This window comes from Orbicella faveolata, unplaced genomic scaffold, assembly GCF_042242905.1.
Source record: "Orbicella faveolata isolate gen_17 unplaced genomic scaffold, um_ofav_v1 contig_27, whole genome shotgun sequence".
Classification (NCBI taxonomy): Eukaryota; Metazoa; Cnidaria; class Anthozoa; order Scleractinia; family Merulinidae; genus Orbicella; species Orbicella faveolata.
The window spans coordinates 7,850,283-7,870,889 of record NW_028301555.1 but is presented as its reverse complement, the minus strand read 5'-3'; the positions used below and the strand labels follow the sequence as shown (position 1 = coordinate 7,870,889).

The following is a 20,607-nucleotide window of genomic DNA, read 5'->3' as shown; positions in this document are numbered from 1 at the left end:
GGGAAAAACTGCACTGTTAACATGAAGCCTGAGGAATTGAATTTTTCCGCATTTTGAAAATTAGTGGGAAAGTATTCTCTCGTCAGTATAAATGATCAAGGAATCTGTATAGAGCTCTTAGGAGTATGTGTATTCTAATTCTTCCTCTTAGCCCGAGAACTATGGGATCATCTGTTCGCGCCCGAGATGCATGGGAAACTATATGTGTGGGACCATCTATGCCCAAAATTGTAGGGGGGCTGTGCTTTTTAAAGTGGACGTCGTAGAGAGGTGAGGGTTAGTGGGAGGTGCTACTGTGCTCGTGGTTCACACATGTCGTACCGTTAATTTTGTTTAACGGATTGATAGAGAAAAATTGATATTCTTCGCAATCTAGTGGGTTAACGGAGGCGGCTGAATACAGAGGTGAACAGGATTGCAGCTAGCCGGTGAATACTGTTGTCTCTGATACCATATAACCCAGCATACACTGAAAAGGTCATTTATGTTTTTTCCCCAAGATCTGAATCTATTAAGGGAAGAAAAAAACGCGCCGCAAAACTTGATGCTGGCACTTTCATGATATTCCTTTCAACAGTTTCCTACAATCAAACAAACAAGCAGTCATCCAGGAATTTGTCAGTTGGAATTTGCGGTTCTGCATTTATAATGTTCGCAAGAAGATGAGCCGAGGTTTTTCGTGTCTTGTTGAATAACTAAACCTTAAACTCTTTGATAATGGTGGAATTTGGTGATCCACAGTTTTTGGGGACGTCTTGCCCTTCCCCACCCCTTCAACGTGCTGCGCAGACAGCCGCTCTCCCCACGTCTCCTTCCCGTCTGCCAACCGCTTTTTCCCTCTGATCTTTGCGCGCGCAGTTCGTCTCCGCCATCTTGCACTTGTGAAAGGTAAATAGTGGAAAATTGTGTTTACCGTAACTTCAGAGGTCTGTCCAAAGGCTTGCATCAGTGGGTTGATGTTACCTGGTTTGAGGCATAAGCTAAATTTCTTTACTTTTTCAGTTTTTTTTTTGCTTGTTGAAGCCATATTGTGGAATGAGGAGATGTTGTGTTTGAAGACCTCCGGAGGAATCAGAAGAATGGACGCATAAGGTAAGCTTTTTGACTACCTTTAATATTTAACTAAGAGCTACCAGACTAGGTAATAAGACAGGACATGAACGTGACATTTGTGCCCATCAGAGATTATTCTGTGTTGTCAGGGATAAAACCAACAAACTAATGGTCCACTACGCCTATGATTGATCAAGGTCCATTTCTACTAATAAAGCTAAAAAACAAGCTTCAATTTTACCATCGTTTTTGCACCAAAACTGATAAGTTAAAAGTTGTTTTTCGATTTGTGACGTGAGAATGTCGTCGATATGTAAACCTGACCATTGTACTATAAGGCCTAGCCTAGTCTATTATCAGCTTATCAAAAATATCTGAAGACATTTAAATTGATGATGTCACAAGTGATACAAAGAGCACAACCATTAATTATGCATATATGCGTAATTGGAGCTCAAAGGGTTAACAAATAGATTCCATGAAAGTGAAGAATGATCATCGCAGTTAATTTTCCAATTTAAGCAATTGGAAAGAAGAAGCCTGAAAAAAGCCTCGTTGAAGCCCTGATTTTTTTTTCAGGCTTCTTCTTTCCAATTGCTTAAATTGGAAAATTAACTGCGATGATCATTCTTCACTTTCATCTACAACCGCAGTTCATATACGAATTATTTCATATAAACTTTACATCAAATAGATTCCATGTTGCTGTGCATCTGTTCAGTAGTAGATTGCAGATGAGGTCAAAATGCAGTAAAAAATATACAGTGCATGAGACAATAGTTGAGTGTGTCATTGATGTTCTTACCACATTTTGATGTCTTCTGTGATCTTTTACTGAACAAGCACATGACAACATGGAATCAGTTTTAACCAGTGGAGAAGCCAAGAAGTGTTTTAATAGGTTCATTTGATCAAAAGTAAGAACTAATCAAAATGTGAGAATAATTTGACTTACATAATTTAGGTTATATGGACACCTGAAGCAAAACTTTCGATGGTTAAAGTTCTATTGGTTCTAATGTTAAATAGATCAGTCAGGGGGTTATGAGACAATACTATAACAAACATTGAGTTCCTAGGGTAATAATATTATAATTGTTAAATGGGAATTGGCTGAACCAGATAGCTATGTTTTTTTTAGGTCCAAACTTGTGTGCTTCAATTTAACTTGATATATTAGGCAGATGAATCAGTTTGACCTTTAAAACTAATGTTGTTTTTTGTTTGATCAAGGGATCTGTAATACTGAGGGATTGGGACTTACATGAGGACCCCTAACAATTTCTGGAGACTCAAATTAAGCATTGCATCTTAACGATCACTGAGCTGGACTATCAGACAGCAGTATGGTAAGTGCACATATTGGCCTGTGATCACAGAGGTTACTGAGAACATTTCAGTTCTAGATGTACAATATGACAAAAAAGATTAGTCTAACATCAGAATCACACTGACAAGATATTATCTAAGAAACTTGTGTAGGAACTTGGATGTTTTGCATGTACCAAATGGACCTTTTGAACAAGAAATATGTGTACAATGAAAAAACTGGCCCAGATTGGGATTGGTTCTGCCCAGCAAATTCTTATTCTGAATTTTTTGATTGGTGAAGCAGAGAATTGGTCCCACGCACACACACACACAAAAAAACAAGTTACAAGATAAGACTCCTTTTTTGGAGCCTGGACTGTCTGCATGTGCTTAATGGATCCTGAACTTTGTACAAGAGATGGGTGTAAGAACTGACCTGTAAAAGGGTGGTTCCACCCAGCAAATTCTCTTCCTGAGTTGTGGATCTGTGAGGCAGAGACTTAGTCCCACAAAAAAGGTGAAAAATTAGGGCTTGTTTTGGAACCTGGACTGTCTTCATAGGCTGAATGGGTCTTGAGCTTTGAACAAGAGATGGGTGTAAGAACCGACTTGTAAAAGGGTTGGTTCCACCTAGCAAATTCTCTTGGACCTCACTTTCTTGATCTGTGATGTAGAGACTTGGTCCCACAAAAAAGGTGAAAAATGAGAACTTGTTTCAGAACCTGGACTGTGTGCATGTGCTGAATGGATCAGTTGAGCTTTGTACAAGAGATATCTTGGGTAAAAGAACTGACTTGTAAAAGGGTTGGTTCCACCCAGCAAATTCTCTTCCAGAGTTTCATGATCTGTGAGGCCCAGAGTTGGTCCCATAAGAAACAGTGAAAAATAAGAACTTGTATTGGAGCCTGGACTGTCTTCATGCACTGAATGGATCTTGAGCATTGTGCGCCTAAATTTGAATGACAATAGTTTATACATCCTTAGCTTCGTACTCATGTTTCAAGACAAAGGATTTTTTTTTACATGAATGTGAGGCTAAGGATTTATAAGTATTGTTATTTAAATGTAGGCGCCATTTATGCAAAGGGTCTATTAATCATTTGATCTTAGTCTTTCTGGTCTTTCTCGTTTTCAGGTGGAGACAAATCAGGACAAAGCAAGAAGAGGATGAACACATTCACTGTCATTCAAGATGGATGATTAGATCGCAGTCCAGGACCCAGGTAAACACGTTTTCTTATGCACAAAACGTAAGCTGGCTCAGATTCTCAATTATCCTCCTGAAGTTGGATCTGAGCGCACTCTTGACAGCTGGCGTAGCTTTCTAAATTCCATACTATTTTTAGATTAAAAGGAGCTATATTGGGTCTGTTTAATTATCTTTAGTTGTTTCACTGTGATTTCCTTCGTTTCGACATGCTCCGAGTAAAATATAATAGCTGAATGCTTGCATGTGAACAAAAACAAAGGTGTGTCTGACTAGGGCCCTTTTAAGTAAACTTTTCTGTCGTTCGCTGATTCTTTTCGGGAGGGTGGAGTAAATAACTATAATAATTTTTCAGCGGATTAGCTGCGATTGAATCTCGTTTTCGTTCACTTTTCTTATGATAACATAACTCAGGAGAAAATGCGTGAAAAACTATTCAAAATATAGAAACAATCCCCTTGTTTTTTCGAGTTATGGGAACGCGAGGCGCATGCGAATGTTTCCACGTCTTTTTGGTGTTCGTCAAACTTTCACAAGTGTTTCTGTAATTTGATAGAAACACGGAGAAAGTGTTTTATATTTCGTTGCGAAAATGTTGCGAGAATAAGATAGGAAAATTATTCGTTTGTTTCGGTTGATCAAAATGTAAATTTTCTTTGATCGTGCCTTCATTGTTCTATAGGACCTTGGTCACTTGTAGTCACGTGACAAAGCAAACGCGATTGCCGTTTGAGAATGTTATAAACGTTTTGAAATAATTTAAGAACTATGGCTCCTACCGTGAACACAAAAATATAATAATCGTCCAACGTGGCTATTTTGGTAACCTTGCTTAGCCGCTGTCAAATAATTATAAATTTAATCCGGTGGAATTATTCATACCTTCATCTCAATGCTGATTTACCGCCCTGACTGAGTTGACTTGTAGTCAGTCCGAGAAATTACTAGTCAACCGCGGACAGTCCCTCTTTGTTTGTTTATTTTTATGATTTTTTTGAAAGGGGCACAAACAGTAAACAAGCGCGTCCATTGAAAAATAAACAAATAGATAAAAATATAAAAAGGAAAGAAAGAGGAAAAAAAAAAATAAAGATCCGAGCTGAAGTTGAGCCCATGACCGTCTTGAATTCCGGATTGAAACGCGACAGTGATCTCCACTACACCACGTAATACACATCTGATTGTCGACACAAATAATTTATCAAATATCACAGCTTCTGTCTATTTAGCATTTGAATGCTGCAAGATTTTTTGTGAATATGTCATTGATATCTTGAAAGTTTTAAATTCAGAACGAAGGATACATTTTGGCCTAAATTATGCGTTTGCAATTTAACAAAATTTTACGGCTTTCAAGAAAGTACGATTGGAAATGGTTCCTGGTTGTCGCCTTTCGTGACACTTCCGATCGTTTATCGACATGAAGGTGACTGTTATATACACGTAGGCGCATCAGAGATTCGGTGCACCCGACAGTGTAAACGACAGAATCAAAGTATTGTCAGTACGTGGAGGGGAACTTTTCTTTAAAGAAGAGACTTTTCTTCGGGAGCGTTTCAGTTACTTTTGGTGGTGGCGGGGGTATGGGGGGATGGGGGGAGCATCCTTTCTCAGAGGATTTGTTTAAAGTGCCCCTATGATCAAATCCTCCTTATCCATTTTTTTTTACCTTTTTTTTAACACAATAGGTCTTTCTTGGATATGTTGCCATATTTCAATCTATTACGAACATTAGAACTCACGGTTTTTGGACCTTCATTTCCGAGAATTTACGACCGCCATTAATTTTCCTTGTTCCAAGTCTTGGTCGAGAATTTGAGTAAATGACGTCATTTACTCAAAAATACCACACGGGTTAAAATTATAATAACAAGTAGTAGAATTCTACCAGTATACTAATGCAAATGCTGCAATCTGATTGGCTAAGCTACTCGTATACTATCAGCCATTAGAGTGCAGTAGCTGTCGATCGTCCACGAAATGCGACTTTTTTATCGTTTTTCCGAAGTTTTGGAAGAAAGTTTAGATGTAAATAGATAATTAAATTCCTGAGATGACTGAAAAAAAGGAAATTGACGGTTTCTTGACTTTAAAAACTTGAAATTATTGAAAAACCGGGTGCGCGCGCGTAAACAACTGCAAATTACCAAGGACAATTCAATACGTGCGATTTTGTTAGCCTGAAGTTCAATAATGGGGAGAAAAATAATTGGAAACCGTTATTTGGGTTAATTTCGGTTAGGATTCTACTAAAACAATTAGATTATTCGCTCTCGATTTTTATGAGGTGATAGTTGATGAGGCCGATAGAAATCTCGAGCTCATAATCTAATTGTTAATTAGTGTGGAAAAATTGCACGAATATAAGAGCCAAAGTTTTTGTTATTCTTTATGGGAATTGCTGTACTAATCGTTATTATAATTTCAACTCGTATGGTATTTTTGAGAAAATGACGTCATTTACTCCAATTCTCAACCAAGACTTGGAACAAGGAAAGTTAATTGCGGCCGCAAATTCTCGGAAGTAAAGGTCCAAAACAACGTGAGTTCTGATGTTCGTAATAGATTGAAATTTGGCAACATAATTAGGACAGACTTATTGTGTACGAAAACGGATGTGGAGAATTTGATCATAGGGGCACTTTAATCTGCTGTGTGTATTTCAACAGATCTTTGCATCCTTCATCATTTCTTTTTCTGGCTGGTGGAATTCGTGAAACATGTATTTTCAGGGTTCGTACGGGTCCTGGAAAACCTGGAAAGTCCTGGAATTTTACTGTGGCATTTTCCAGGAGTGGAAAGTCCTGGAAAAGGGCTACTGGTCCTGGAAAGTGCTGGAAATCTGTTAAACTCAAGTAAAAAATATGAAATGTATGGCACACAGTAAGGAGAATTAAAATTGAGATCTTGGGAGTGAAAGGGGTAATGTAAATTTTAGAGTCCTGAAAAAATCAATCTGAGTCCTGGGGAAAGTCCTGGAAAAGTCCTGGAAATTTGTTTCTGAAAAAGGGTACGAACCCTGTATTTTATTGAGAGCTTAGGGACCTTTTTTTTGTAGTCACGTGACAATCTAGACGTGATTGGTACCACTGCGTCGTCTTGCAAAATTTATCTTCACTGTTAGTCTTGCTGCGATTTCATTTTACCTTGGTTGAAGAATTAAATGTCTATTCAATATATCTAATTCAATATATCTTTTCCCGTTCTTTAAAAGTTTTAAGCGGTCAAAACAGTGAACAGGCGCGTCCAAAAACAAAACAAGAAGGCAAAAAAGAAAAGTTCCGAGCCGTAACCGTACCTGTGTTCATCTAGACTGTGGAGCGGGAATGATCTCCACAAAACTGAATCAAATAGCGTTTGTTTGTTTTCCATTTCGTTTTGTTTAGCTTTGTTTTGGTTCCTTTTATTACTACAAGGTAGTTTTCATAATGTTGTTTAGGTATGAGGAAACCGTAAAAATTGTGTTCAGAATTTAAAATCATTGACAAATTTTGCTTTAATTGCTGCGTGTGTGTTAACAAAAATTTGCGCCTATTCAAAAGGTACGATCAGAGAAAAAAATTCGTCCTAGCTTTTCATGAAGCGTTCGATTCACATATCTTGAAAATTATAAACGTTAGACTTAAGTCTTTGGTTGGGATTCATTCTCCGGCACAGAGCTTCCACACTTCCCCTCGGAACGAGCTACTTCATTCATGATTCTTAAGACAATAGATCACTAACAAGTCACAAGTATAGAATGAGCCTTAAAATAAGAGAGGAAGCGGGTACAGCAATTACATCGGCCCGATCAAAATAGAGGTTTCTGAAATATAACGTCTTACTGTGGTGTCTTGAGCTTCGTCTAACGAGCTCTCGTGTGTGTGCTGGTCCTAAAGCTTAAATCGCGGCACCGTTAGTACTTAACGTGTTCACTAAACGTGTTCACAAACTGAAACAATGTACAAATCTAATACTACTTGACGAAAACTATGCACCCTTTGCCTCTTTACTCGCCCACAAAACGGGGGAAGGGGAGGGGGCGCTTATTTTAAATTTCGGCTGATAGGAGGGACGCTTATTCGAAGGCGGCGCTTATTCGAGGGGGGCGCTAATTCGAGGATTTACGGTATTTAATGAATTTTTAAGATTAAGAAGTACTTACCGAATGGTGCTTAAAGGAGCTGTGTCACGAATCTAAGCCAAATTTTGACATTCGAAAAATGGCCGCCAAATTGAGTGAAATATAAAACCAACCATTTAAAAACAGTGAAGAAATGATGTTGCAACATTACAATATAAGAACGCTGTTTTCAAGGCCTATGGAATTGTGCCTTCGAAAGAAAATTCTCAAGTTTTCAAAAACTCAAGTTTTGAAACGGATTGCGATATGGGGTTTTGAAAAACTGTTAGACATGAACAGTTTTTAAACTTAAACTCGTTTGTCACCTTTAATTATAACGCCCAGGAATTTGTTTGTAATGAAGGTATGGTTTTGTCAGTTAGATCTATAGCCTTTAGATCTATAGTGTTTCATAGCGAGTATTTGGCTAAACGAAATATGGACCAAACTCAACTGTGACACAGTCCCTTTATGTGTCATCTTTTGTTTGTTCGTAATGAAACGACAGATTATTCGTAAAATAGTGATGGGCAATATTGCTGTAACTGAATTCTGAGAAATTGTTTTTATTTATTCCAGGTAGGACGCTTTTTTAGCCACGAGGAGCAGCTGAGGCCTGGGTAGACTGTTAGAAGCCTCAAGATGAATTGATCATACACTATGGTGATGCCTAAGAGTGACTAGCCGATAGGTTTTATATGTCTACCGAATAGTGTATGTACCGGTGACAGGTTAGATCTCCCTTACCTCTAAGAAATAGTTTTTGGAATCGGACTGTGTGGCAAACAGTACTTTATTGGAGTCAGGACACTATAGTCAAATTACCTACCAAAAGAAGGAAACTTGAAAACCGTAACGGGAAAAACCCGGCTGGCTACCACAAAGAAAAAAAATAGGCTTTCATTTTAGCCTGGTGAAAACTCGCAGGATAAAATTAGTGTCGAATATTTTTTTTTTTCCTGCGGTGCAAGTTTCAATGGCTCCTTGTGAAAGAAAAAAGAAAATTTCAATTTTCTTTACTTCACTATTCCCAATCGAGTAGGGACAAAAATTGCTCCTGTGCCGATGAATTTACTTGGTTTGGAAGCCTCGGCAATGAAAAGGATGACGCATTTTCTCACCAAAAGTTAATGTTTACGATCTGGAATATCCGCGAAGTTCATAGTCATTCAAATTGTTTATTCCAAAAACAATGCAAATGGTAATTTTATCGAATGTCATTCTGTGATCATTATAATTTACATGTTACTGTTGTTGTTTACGTACAGCGCGGCTAGGTTAAAACCCTTCAATCTTTCGTACTATCACGAATAGAAGTTTCTAAGTTTATTTAGACTTAGTGACAGTTATATGTTGAAAGAATTTTTAAATCTTCTTGAAGTCTATTAATTATTCGTAAACTTTGTAGTTGTCGAAGGAAAACAGCGGCGGTATGTAATTGTTTTATTTTTCTCAATGGTTTAGTAATATAACCCTGTCGCGGGTCATTAGTTCATTATCTAGTTCCATATATTGTGATTATCGCGGTAACTCAAGAAAGTTGTAGGTATTAGAGGAAAATAACACAGGGCTTTATTATGATCATAACATCTTCAGAATATGACGGAGGTAAGAAGACGAAGAGTTAGGGACTTAGCGTGTACGTGTACACTGTTGTTTATTGAACGCGAAAGATTTGTACTGTAATATTAATTTTTGTTTTTTGTCTGCTGTAGTATTACAAAATAAATTGACTTTAAAATCATGTTACAAACTTGTGTCAGTTTGAAAACCATGCTTACAAGGCTCTTTTGCAGATGCCGTACAAATGACGAGTACCAGACAAGAAAATTTCAATCTTGGAAGGAAGGCCGAAATTGATGTGGAACACCGCCACCACCACTAACTAGCATTTCTTTTATACTTATAGCAAGAGTTTGGTCCACCCATCCTTGTGGTACAGTAGCCTCTAATACACATGCGTACTAGGTGTGTGTCCCAGTTACAAGAAACCTAATGTACTGTACGTCGTGACTGTAAGTAACTGATAACTTCGTGTCGGTTTAAAACGAAGTTCAAACTTCGGGTTTCCCGACACGGAGGTATCAGTTACTTGTAAGTCGTGACTGTAGGTTACTAACTTCGTGTCGGGTAACCCGCAAAAACTTCGGATTCCCAACACGAAGTTATCGGTTACTTACAGTCGCTTACAAGTAACTGATGCCTCCGTGGCGGGAAACGCGAAGTTTGAACTTCGGCTTAAACCGACACGAAGTAATCAGTTACTTACAGTCACGACGTACAGTACATTAGGTTTCTTGTAACTGGGACACTCACCTAATACGCATGCGTATTAGAGGCTACTGTACCACAAGGATGGGTGGACCAAACTCTTGCTATAAGTATAAAAGAAATGCTAGTTAGTGGTGGTGGCGGGGAGGTGGTGGTGTTCCACATCAATTTTTGCCTTCCTTCCAAGGTTGACAATTATTCTTCGGCCATTTCTTAAAACTTGTCATTTTCAAGGCATCTGAAAGAAGGAGGTCGCAAGTGAACTTTACATATACAAACGTTTCCCGCCAAAAGACTTAGAAAAAATTTTATTATAAAATATGATACCAAACGCGCATGCGTGCATGCAAAGTTGTACTACATGGACGAGAGCTCAAAACTCTCGCTATAAGTATAAAAGAAATGCTAGTTATTGAAGGCTGGCGGGGAGGTGGCTGTTTTCCACATCAATTTTTGCTCTCCTTCCAAGGTTGAGAATTTCCCTGTCTGGTACTCATTTTTTTCAGGGCATTTGCAAGATTGTCTTTTGTCTTTCGCCTTTCCCCACATTGGTCATTTCAAAGGCATCTGAAATAAAAGAGAATGTGACTTAAAACATAAAAATATTTCCCACCAATTAAGAGACTTAGAATATTATTCCAAAAGAACATGCTCGTAACAACTTAGTTAGAAGCTACTTAGACTTATACAATACCTTCGATGACTTAAACTTAAACAATATCTCCGAATTTTACATGCACTTGTACTTGATGTACCAAAACCGGCACAATCAAAACCAACTATAGCGAGACACATTTTTCCACTTGAACTTCCATACTCTCACTGCGCGATTTCTCAGAAAGAATATTTTCTTTCACATGTAAATCTGCATGTAGCTGTCCCTGAACCGGCACGATTCAAAATCGATCGTAGCGAAATTTGCTTTCATCTTCACCTTTGAAAAAGTACTGTTGACGTCTAATCAAGTTAACGGCCAAATATGCAACAAAAGGTTTCAACCGTTTAAAATCTGTCTAGTTCTGTACCTAAAATTCCTTACACACTCGTAAACTTGGGTTTGTTGAATGCCTTGATATGAACGAGAAAAGATTACGTATAGCAAATATATAAACAATACGACTTACCCGAGTTTGCCCATCGCGTTCAGAGGATTCATTCGATAGCGTGCATGATGTCCTTGAAAGCCATCTTCTCAAACTTTGAAGCTGCTCGTTGTTGAAGCCTAAGGGAAACAAAAAGTAATAAAAAGAAGTTAATCTTATCCGACTGTCACTGTTAACGTTCCGTATGAATTAAAATATAAGGCAAGAATAAACGCAAATAAGATGCAAATTGTGCCGTTCTTCCGTTCTGCGATAAACACATCACGCTTTTTTTCACAAGGTAATAACCTATTTTTTAAAATAAATATACATATATTTTCCAATTCGCAAATAATCAGCTCCCCTTTAACCTTTTTTACGACCAATAGTGGTTATTAAAATTAAATTTTATTATCTCAGAACGCTGCGATAACTGTAAACATGACAAATTTATAATTATTTTCTTGTTCAACGTTTTAATACTTCAAAGCTGAGGATCATAAATTTTACGTTTGTATCTTTAGCGAGATAAAATTTCCCCCCAAAACAAAACAAAAACAATTAAGCACCAAAGTATTACATTGCGTGCGCTGTTTAGGTACGTCACGCTGACCATTAGTGCGCGCCACTCGTATGCTTATGTAGTACATACATACATACATACATACTTTATTGACTTTCCCTTTAGAGGCTTTTCAAAGACAATACAATAATTGTCAAGTTTTCCGCGCGAAATTGTATTACGTCGAGTTGGCGCAGTGGTTTGGTGCGCGTCTCTGGCTCCGGGACTAGACAGAGTCGCGAGTTCGATTACTGGTCCTGGCGTACAGAAGTACTTTTTTCCTTTTTAAAACCAGAAATTAATTGACCAAACCTTCCTCGTGTACCAATTTTTAAAAAATCAATTTTACAGTGCAAAATCCGATCGCTTACATTGAAGGAAAAAGAGCAAAGAATTTATCGTAAAATATAATTTGCGTTCAACCATTAAAAAACCGATACTTTTTACACGGATGGAAAAGGACGCCAATAGTTTCAAAACTTTTATAGCTCGATGTATTCGATATTCTTATACCAAATACGCAGCAAAGTTCAGCCAATATCGCAATGTTGGTCTAATGACCGGTTTCGTTATTCTCAGTAGTGAAATTTCTCTGCCGTTTTGCAACTTGAATTATGTAGCGGTAAAGTTAAATAAAAAATCTCATAAAAGCTTTCAAGGTTGGTTCACGCTTGCTACAAAATCAATAAAATGGCGGTTCCGCCGCCAAAAATCACTCGCGCGCGAATCCCGCCAGCCACACATGTTACATATGGTTCTGAGGTTGTAAAACAGAACATTGTACTCCGGTCCACACAGTAGCACTGATATGTTATTTTCAAAATTCTCAAACTAAATTGCAATTTCAACCAACACTGACCAAATCGGATCCCGATCCCTGTTACAACCAAACCAAACGCCGTTGAAGTATAATGAACGTAGTACCACATGTACGCATATTGGACCTATTCGTAGCCATTAAAGATATCTAAGGGGGCTCACCTGTATTGTAGCGAAACCAATTATTATCACATTAAACATCTTGGTTGAGTTGAACAACTTTGGTTTTTAAAGCTGTGGAGGGTAAGAACATTTGAACAGTATTTCCTTTTCATTTAGCGGGTTGGTACTAACGCTAGCTCAATTCGATCAATTTGTACCATGCTGATGCAGACAGTCTAACTTCAAAACCAGGCAAGTTTCTATCTTGAACTGTTTTGATGTGAAAATCACGCTATGTTAAGGACACAGAAACACAGGGGCCAGAGAAAAAATATACTTGGAGAACCCAATTCCTTTGCAGGTCAGTTCTCATACCCATCTCTCTGCATTTCTCTCTAACAAAATTTCTCGCCAACAAAAATATCTTTCTAACAGCACAAGATTTGTAACAAGACAATTTACAGCATCTTCGGATACTGCAAAGACGCCAACCAACCAAACAATTTTCTTACAACCATTGTGCAAGTACTTTAAAGTAATATTTTCTTTTAGATGTGCGTGCAGTTTCGATCATAAAACCTACATGTAACAACCCGTTTCTGGCATAGGGTTAGACTTATAAGAGAGAGACCCCTGGGTTTGCCAGCCAGCACAATTTTGGCTGAGTGACCCATCTTTCAAGGAGCAGGTCTCTTGCTACCCCTATGTGACATCATATCTCGAAATCTGACTCAAACCTGCATTGACAATTAGTCTGAAATCGCTCTTAATTATTTACCGAGAATTTTTTTCCCTTTAAAACAGCAAGCGGGTGACTGTTTTCGTCCCATTAGTTGATTCTGGCTACAGAATTTTGTCACAGATTTTATATCCGGTAAACTTGGGTTAGTTAAACGCGCTGATTGAGGTAACATTCAGCACAGCTGATCAAGTAATCAAATCCACAGTAAATGTTAGCAACATAACTTACTTGAGTTTGTCTCTCGTGTTAACGAACAATGTGAGAGGAACTTTTTCAACAGTGTAAATGATGCTTTGGAAAGTCACCTTCTTGTACATTTGAAACCAGCCATCGTTGATACCTGAAAGAACAAGATAAGAACCTTTATTTAAGTGTCAAAAACAAAAATGTTTTAATTACCTTTATTCCACTTCCCTATCAAATTTCGTACGTCTAGCTGTCGTCTTATACTAAAAGGCGAAGAATAAACACAAATAAGATGTAAATTGTCTAACGTAAACACATCTACTATAATTGTTTGTGTTACACTACAGCAATTTAACGGACTACAATAAACTGAGTTTAAATAAACAGTTCTGAAGCACGAACTAATAATCAATGCCATGTTGACTTTTTTATGACCGTCACTAATAAATTTCCCTTAAATTCAGTACACAATTACAAATATATAATTATTGTCTTTGCCATGATTTACATACATATACTTCAAAGCTGGGTTCATAAATTTATCATCCCAAGATAGACTTGAGCAAAAAGGAAAATATATAACATTTGAAATATACAGTATGATGTGTGCTGTGATTGATTAGCTGTATTTTTTAGTTATCTGACTCAATGATTGGCTGTCGGGTATACAATGCATTCACATTGAATACTGTAGCCAATCGTTTTGCAGATACCCCAGCTGATTTTTTGTTTTTTGTAATGCCTTTTACAAGCATAGTAAAATTTCTTGCAGAGTTGCATCCAAAACAGAACATTGTCTGCAGATCCACAAGACAGATTACACTTTCAATGAATGGTAAACCCAAATTTGGATCTCTAATTACCCCTCACTTCTTTTCTCATTCTTTTCCCACTTTTTCTTTTTTATTTTATTCACTTTTTCCTAACTTTCCACTTTCCCATTTAATAATAATAATAATAATAATAATAATAATAATAATAATAATAATAATAATAATAATAATAAAAACATTTGTAACTATTGATAGACTGGCCCACCTAGACTAGCGCTAGCTATCCATGGGCCAGTCCAACTGTAAAATGTATATTAAGGAATAAAAAATGATTGATTGAATTACAACCACACCGAATGTGGGTAAAGGGTAAGTAATTAAGGCTAGTTCCATATGTACGCCTAGCGGACCTATTTCAAGACAATCTGAAGTTTCCAAATGAGACTACCTGTATTCTGGTGAAATGGATGAAAGATTGTCATGTTCAACATCCTTGATTGTAAGGTTGAATACTTTTGGTCTTAAAATCCTGTGGAGGTTAAACATTTTATTTCAAGAATATTAATTAATCACTAAATTGTTAATGTTAATGATGATAAATTATCATAAATTCTAATCATTATTTAATTAGTAATTTTCTCCTCAGTTTGCAGGTCAGCACCAGCCATTTATTTTCTGGCAAATAAATAATAAGTAATCAAAACAGTGAATAAAATTGATTTAATACTTGGCAAAATCCTACTCAAGATAGTACATATACTAAGTGAGTTGAGTAGTCACATAAATTTTCAAATTTTATCTGGGTTGTAAAACTGAAGTCAGAAAAAAATAGATCGGTAAGTTAATTAAATTTTAAGAAAAGAGAAAACTAAAACTTTCTCAAGATCAGTTTCAATAATGCAAAAAGTTGAAATTCAAATCAGAGCAACAATTTATTAGACATTTTTGAACTGTTCTTTTGTAGTATCAGTTTCTTTCACACACAGGGAAACAAAGGCACCACACAAAGGCAATATGAAATCAACTCCTCTACAGGTCAGTTCTTACACCAATCTCGTGTGGAGTTCAAGATCAATTTTGTCTTGTACTCGCAATTTGAATATAAGACCAGTCTATGCTTCACAGATCAAGAAACTCAGACAGAGATTTTTTGGTGGAACCAGCTACCTTGTGGGCCAGTTCTTACACCCATCTGCTGTACATGTACAAAGCTCAAGATCCATTCAGCACATGCAGAAAGTTCAATTGTTCCTAAACATTTTTTTTATCTTACGCTGGCAATTTGGATATGGGACCATTCTATGCTTCACAGATCAAGAAACTCAGAAAGAGATTTTTGGTGGAACCAGCTCCCTTGTTGGCCAGTTCTTACACCCATCTCCTGTACAAAGCTCAAGATCCATTCAGCGCATCCAGACATTCCAATTGTTCCTAAACAAGTTTGTTTTGTTTTTTTATCTTGTTCTGGCAATTTGGATGTGGGACCAGTCTACGCTTCACAGATCAAGAAACTCAGGAAGAGATTTTTGGTGGAACCAGCTCCCTTGTGGGCCAGTTCTTACACCCATCTCCTGTACAAAGTTCAAGATCCATTCCATGTATGAAGACAGTACAATTGGTCCTAAACAAGTTTTTTCTTCTCTTGTGCTGGCAATTTGGAATGTGGGGCCAGTCAATGCTTCACAGATCAAGAAACTCTGGAAGAGATTTTTGGTGGAACCAGCTCCCTTGTTGGCCAGTTCTTACACCCATCTCCCGTACAAAGCTCAAGATCCATTCAGTCATGAAGACAGTGCTGGTTCTGAAACAAGTTTGTTTTTTTTTTTATCTTGTGCTGGCAATTTGGATGTGGGACCAGTCTACGCTTCACAGATCAAGAAACTCAGGAAGAGATTTTTGGTGGAACCAGCTCCCTTGTGGGCCATTTCTTACACCCATCTCCTGTACAAAGTTCAAGATCCACTCCATGTATGAAGACAGTACAATTGTTCCTAAACAAGTTTTTTTCTCTTGTGCTTGCAATTTGGAATGTGGGACGAGTCAATGCTTCACAGACCAAGAAACTCAGGAAGAGATTTTTGGTGGAACCAGCTCCCTTGTGGGCCAGTTCTTACACCCATCTCTTGTACAAAGCTCACGATCCATTCAGTGCATGAACACAGTCCAATTGTTCCCTAAACAAGGTCTTTTTATTATCTTGTACTGGTAATTTGGATGGGAGACCCGTTGATGCTTCACAGATCAAGCAACTCAGGAAGAGATTTTTGGTGGAACCAGCTCCCTTGACCTCGTGGGCCAGTTCTTACACCAATCTCCTGTACAAAGCTCAAGATCCATTCAGTGCTTGCAAACAGTCGAATTGTTCCTGAACAGGTTTTCTTAAAATCTTGCATTGACAATTTCGATGAGGGATCAGTCTATGCTTCACAGATCAAGAAACTGCGGTAGAGTTTTCGGTGGAACTGACCATATCCATGTTTGTGTGACCTTACACTCTTTTAATTAATTTATTAATTAACTTGAAATAGTAAACAATAATTTATTGAAATAGTCTGTCAGAAAAATTGGAATGAAATTTTCTCAGTCAGTTAAAACAAATTGTCACAGGACCAGGCCATATTTATTCTGGGTTTGACAACTTCACAATAATTTACACATTTGTGATATACAGGATGAAGTTGGGCAAATACTTAACTGGATGCAATTCTGTGTTTCTTAGTGTCTAGTCACAGAGAACATTATCACTTGAGCTCTTTTCTCCTGATGAAGGAAAACAAATGAATGATATTTATAAACTACATGTAAATAATATTTAATTAACCCAAAGGAATACATGTAATTGTAAACAGCACATGCCTTACAGGCTTAACATGCTTAACCCATCAACTGTTAAACTCACCACCAATTCATGAGCTTGGGAAAGGTGCATTTAGAAAGGTGGAGCTAAGCAAGATGTGAGCCTCAGGCAGCCCATGCAGGTATCCATGGCAACACTGCTAGCGGCAACCACCAGGCACTGTAATACTGACAGAATCAGTGGAGATACTTATTACCCACACATGTATATTTACTGTCAGCTGTGAAAGGAAGGGAGGCAGGGTGAAAAAGCATGCTACAAACATGAATGGCACTCAAAGCAAACTGCAAGTTCTTCCACAGCTAGCAAGCAACACTCTTAAGTCCTGCAAAATCCTGTATGAGACCCCCCAGAACATGCCCCCCCTGAAAGGCTGCTGACCAGCACTAGCTCAAGTCAACGTTGCCTAAATTACATTTAGCCACATAGTGTACCACTTGACCAATATATTTACAATAAATTATGAAAATATCCTCAAGGGAACTGTGTTTAGTTTAAAAACACTACATGTAACTACTCAAGTGAAGTCTTACTTCCCAAACAAGTGGTGACGTAGACCTTCTACATGCAAAGTGAGAGCCTTTAACAATGGGTATGAATGCGAGAGGTGATTTCACCTGAATTAAAACATTTTAAGATGTCACGATTTTTACTGGCTACAAGAGTTTTGTGAGTCTAAGGGAAGAAGTGGTCAATATCCTAAATACATGTAGCCAGTAAATCCATGTGATCTAACTCAACAGTCTGGGCTCAGAAAAAAAACAAATTGAATTCCAGCTTCCCCTTGGGACAAGTAGCACTCAAATTTTGCATGCCCTGGGCAAGTACTTGTCCCATAAGATCAGACAGCAGTTTTTGGGAGCCCTGAATAGTGCAAGTGTGCATCCAAGACTCACTGTGTGTAAAATAATGTTATCACCAATAAGCAGAATTTTGCCACTAATTTGCAAGAAAAATCCTTGTTTATAATACAAAAATGGTGAATAATACCAAAGGCCTTCAAAAACTTTCTATTGCTATGAATTTCCTAGCTCCAAAACGGATTAAAAAAACATTGAAAATAAGGATTAAAAACTACTTTGATTTAATTTTGCTTTGATTTTAAATTTAAAATTGCTCATTTGCTCTCCATCCCTGTCACCAAGGGCTCATAATTGAAGGCTTTCGTGCAAAAAGGGTGTACATAGCTTTTTGAGCCGATTTTTATTTTTTGCAGGATCAAGCTAATTTTTGGCAGACTTACTTGTTTTGACATGAAAAGCATCGTTGCACAATTGTTTTTGTTGATTTGCGCTTCGTTTTTGAGAAATAACATATGCAAAAAAACTCAGTTTTCCAAGCAGCATCTTTTGGAGTGGATCCTTCAAAGGTGGATTTTGACGTGACGCAAACTTAGATGGTTACTTTTAGCAGCTTCAACAGCACAGGTTTTTTAAATAGATGTTTTTATTTTTGAAAGAAGTAGAGAAATAGACCAGAAAAAAAAATCAACCGACCCCGTATCGAGCCAGTGTCACAACAAAACAAACTTGAATCCGGCCCGTTCAGCACCTTATTTGCTTGTGCTAACAAAGCAACAGTAAGAGAATAACGTAGTTATATAAATAATAAAACTTGTATCGGTTCAAAAAATTAATGGCAAATGCCCCGCCTCAGTGACTACATCGTTTAGAAAAACAAAAGGTTTCTTTTGTTTTTTGTTCAGCAATAAAGATCTCCAAAAGATACCCTTGGAAAACTGAGATTTTTGGATACCTTATTTCTCAAAAACGAAGCGCAAATCAACAAAAACAATTACAGAATGATACTTTTCATGTCAAAACAAGTCAGTCTGCCAAAAATTAGCTCGATCCTGAAAAAAATTAAAATTGGCCCAAAAAGCTATATACACTCTTTTAGCACGAAAGCCTTCAATTTTAATAGGTGCGCTTTCACTGGCACTAGAAACTCGCTCATTGCTCACAGATATTCATGGTAATGAATTTCTTTCCCTGATTGTGTCCTCTCCCCCCTTCTGCATCTGTCTGTTTACAAAAACCAAGTAGAAGATGGTGTTCCATGTTCTCTTATAAAATAAATATGCACATTTGAGGTCTAGAAAAACTGTTGGTGGATGGATGAGCAGAATCCAAGTGTTTAGCACTTTTTCTAGACCTCAAATTTTATCACAGTGCCTAAGAGATCAAAATAAATGACTTGAGTCTTGTTATTTGAGGATATGGAATTTCCAATCAGTTGGGGCCTCAAGTAGAAAAATCATGGAAATTCCAGGTGGTAGGGGAAGGTACCTTCAAATGGACAATTCTAGGGGGTGGGGGGTCAAACAGGGAAAAAAAAAGCCTCCGTGGGGAAAAGGTTGGATATTTTTCTGGACCCACACATTTTATCCCCCGGTCTGCTGTCTGCATTTTACACTGACCGTTTTTATATGTTTAATACACATGCATACCTTGACAGTGGAGAGTGTCACCTAGAGCTTGTCAATGATTATTCCATGCCAATTATTTCACAATAATTATTAATGAACATACCTGCTCTATGGTGCCAAATATTCAATTGTCGTCCTGTACTGCCAGTCATTTGGTGTTTATCTTATCTTTATCTGGTGACGTTTCTCATTTCCTCTGTTCTGCTCTTCATCTGATCCAATCCTGGCTTGTAGTTTTGTTTCAGTTCGTTCAGCCAAGTTGTCTCATTTGATGTCCTTGATGTGTCCAGTCGAAATTACTTAATGTCTTTCCACGTACAAGCTAACCTTGAACATTTCGGTTATTTTTCAACGAGAGGTTTACATTTTCTTGTGTAACAGCCTCAAGAAAAAGCCCCTTTAATTTACTAGAGTATTACACTCAAAAGTTTGTTCCCTCTTGCACACGTCTTCTGCTATCTTTGTTTTTACCTCTTACTCACTCGATCACAACGTCGTGTTTGTGTCACGTGATAGCTTCGTTCCCAGTCTTAGCCGACAGGAGTATCTCGCTTTGGAGACGATTTGATTGGCTCAAGAGAGGATCAAGATTCAACTGAAGAGGACGTTTGAAGAAGAAAAAGACCAAGTTACCACTACACAAAACGCATTGGTTTTGAGTACAGTTCATCCTTTGGAAAGACGTCAAAACCATCTTATCCGAAGCAAGTGTTTGCAAGGTTTGCTTGAAGTAAATTCTTGTCGCAGGTATTCATGTTTCATAACGACGCTGAACGGAAAGACCTTTCAGAACTTGTTTCTAGCGGCTGAGAGCTAAGTAAAACTTCTCCGCTAGTTGAATTTTTGAACGTGATGGAATACTATCGAGCAAGAAAGACCTTGCTCAACCACATTTCGAAACACCAAGGAGAGAGTTGAAAATACTACGCGTGGCGGAGTATTTTTGACGAACTTCGAGCCAGCTCTTAAACAATCAGTTTCCACAGGTGACAAGAAAGTGAAAGCTCTCTGGTTTTAAGAAATGTAGTACAAGGTAACTTAGACTATCCTCGATCGGGGAACCTCTTGTTAAACGGAAGGGCGATGTAGGCAGTGCCGTAGACTAGTCAGTA

General features: G+C 37.7%; 2 long non-coding RNA genes across 8 annotated transcripts; one reads left to right on the top strand and one right to left on the bottom strand.

The window, feature by feature from the left end:
• The first annotated feature begins 827 nt into the window (after window positions 1-827).
• On the top strand, window positions 828-9,417 carry LOC149107440 (uncharacterized). The gene is made up of 5 exons (XR_016209530.1): window positions 828-888; window positions 1,003-1,092; window positions 2,287-2,402; window positions 3,500-3,587; window positions 8,253-9,417. It is a non-coding gene; the product is annotated as an uncharacterized LOC149107440 (long non-coding RNA).
• Window positions 9,418-10,224: 807 nt separating this feature from the next.
• LOC149107439 (uncharacterized) lies at window positions 10,225-20,066 on the bottom strand. 7 transcript variants are annotated; one of them, XR_016209467.1, is made up of 7 exons: window positions 19,599-20,066; window positions 17,110-17,234; window positions 14,659-16,970; window positions 13,480-13,591; window positions 12,570-12,641; window positions 11,069-11,166; window positions 10,225-10,511 (listed from the first exon to the last, which is right to left on the bottom strand). It is a non-coding gene; the product is annotated as an uncharacterized LOC149107439 (long non-coding RNA). The 7 variants fall into 7 exon arrangements; XR_016209465.1 differs by lacking the exon at window positions 12,570-12,641 and having other exon boundaries at window positions 14,659-14,739; window positions 16,906-16,970; window positions 19,599-20,032; XR_016209464.1 differs by lacking the exon at window positions 12,570-12,641 and having other exon boundaries at window positions 14,659-14,742; window positions 16,908-16,970; window positions 19,599-20,032.
• Between the last annotated feature and the right edge of the window lie 541 nt (window positions 20,067-20,607).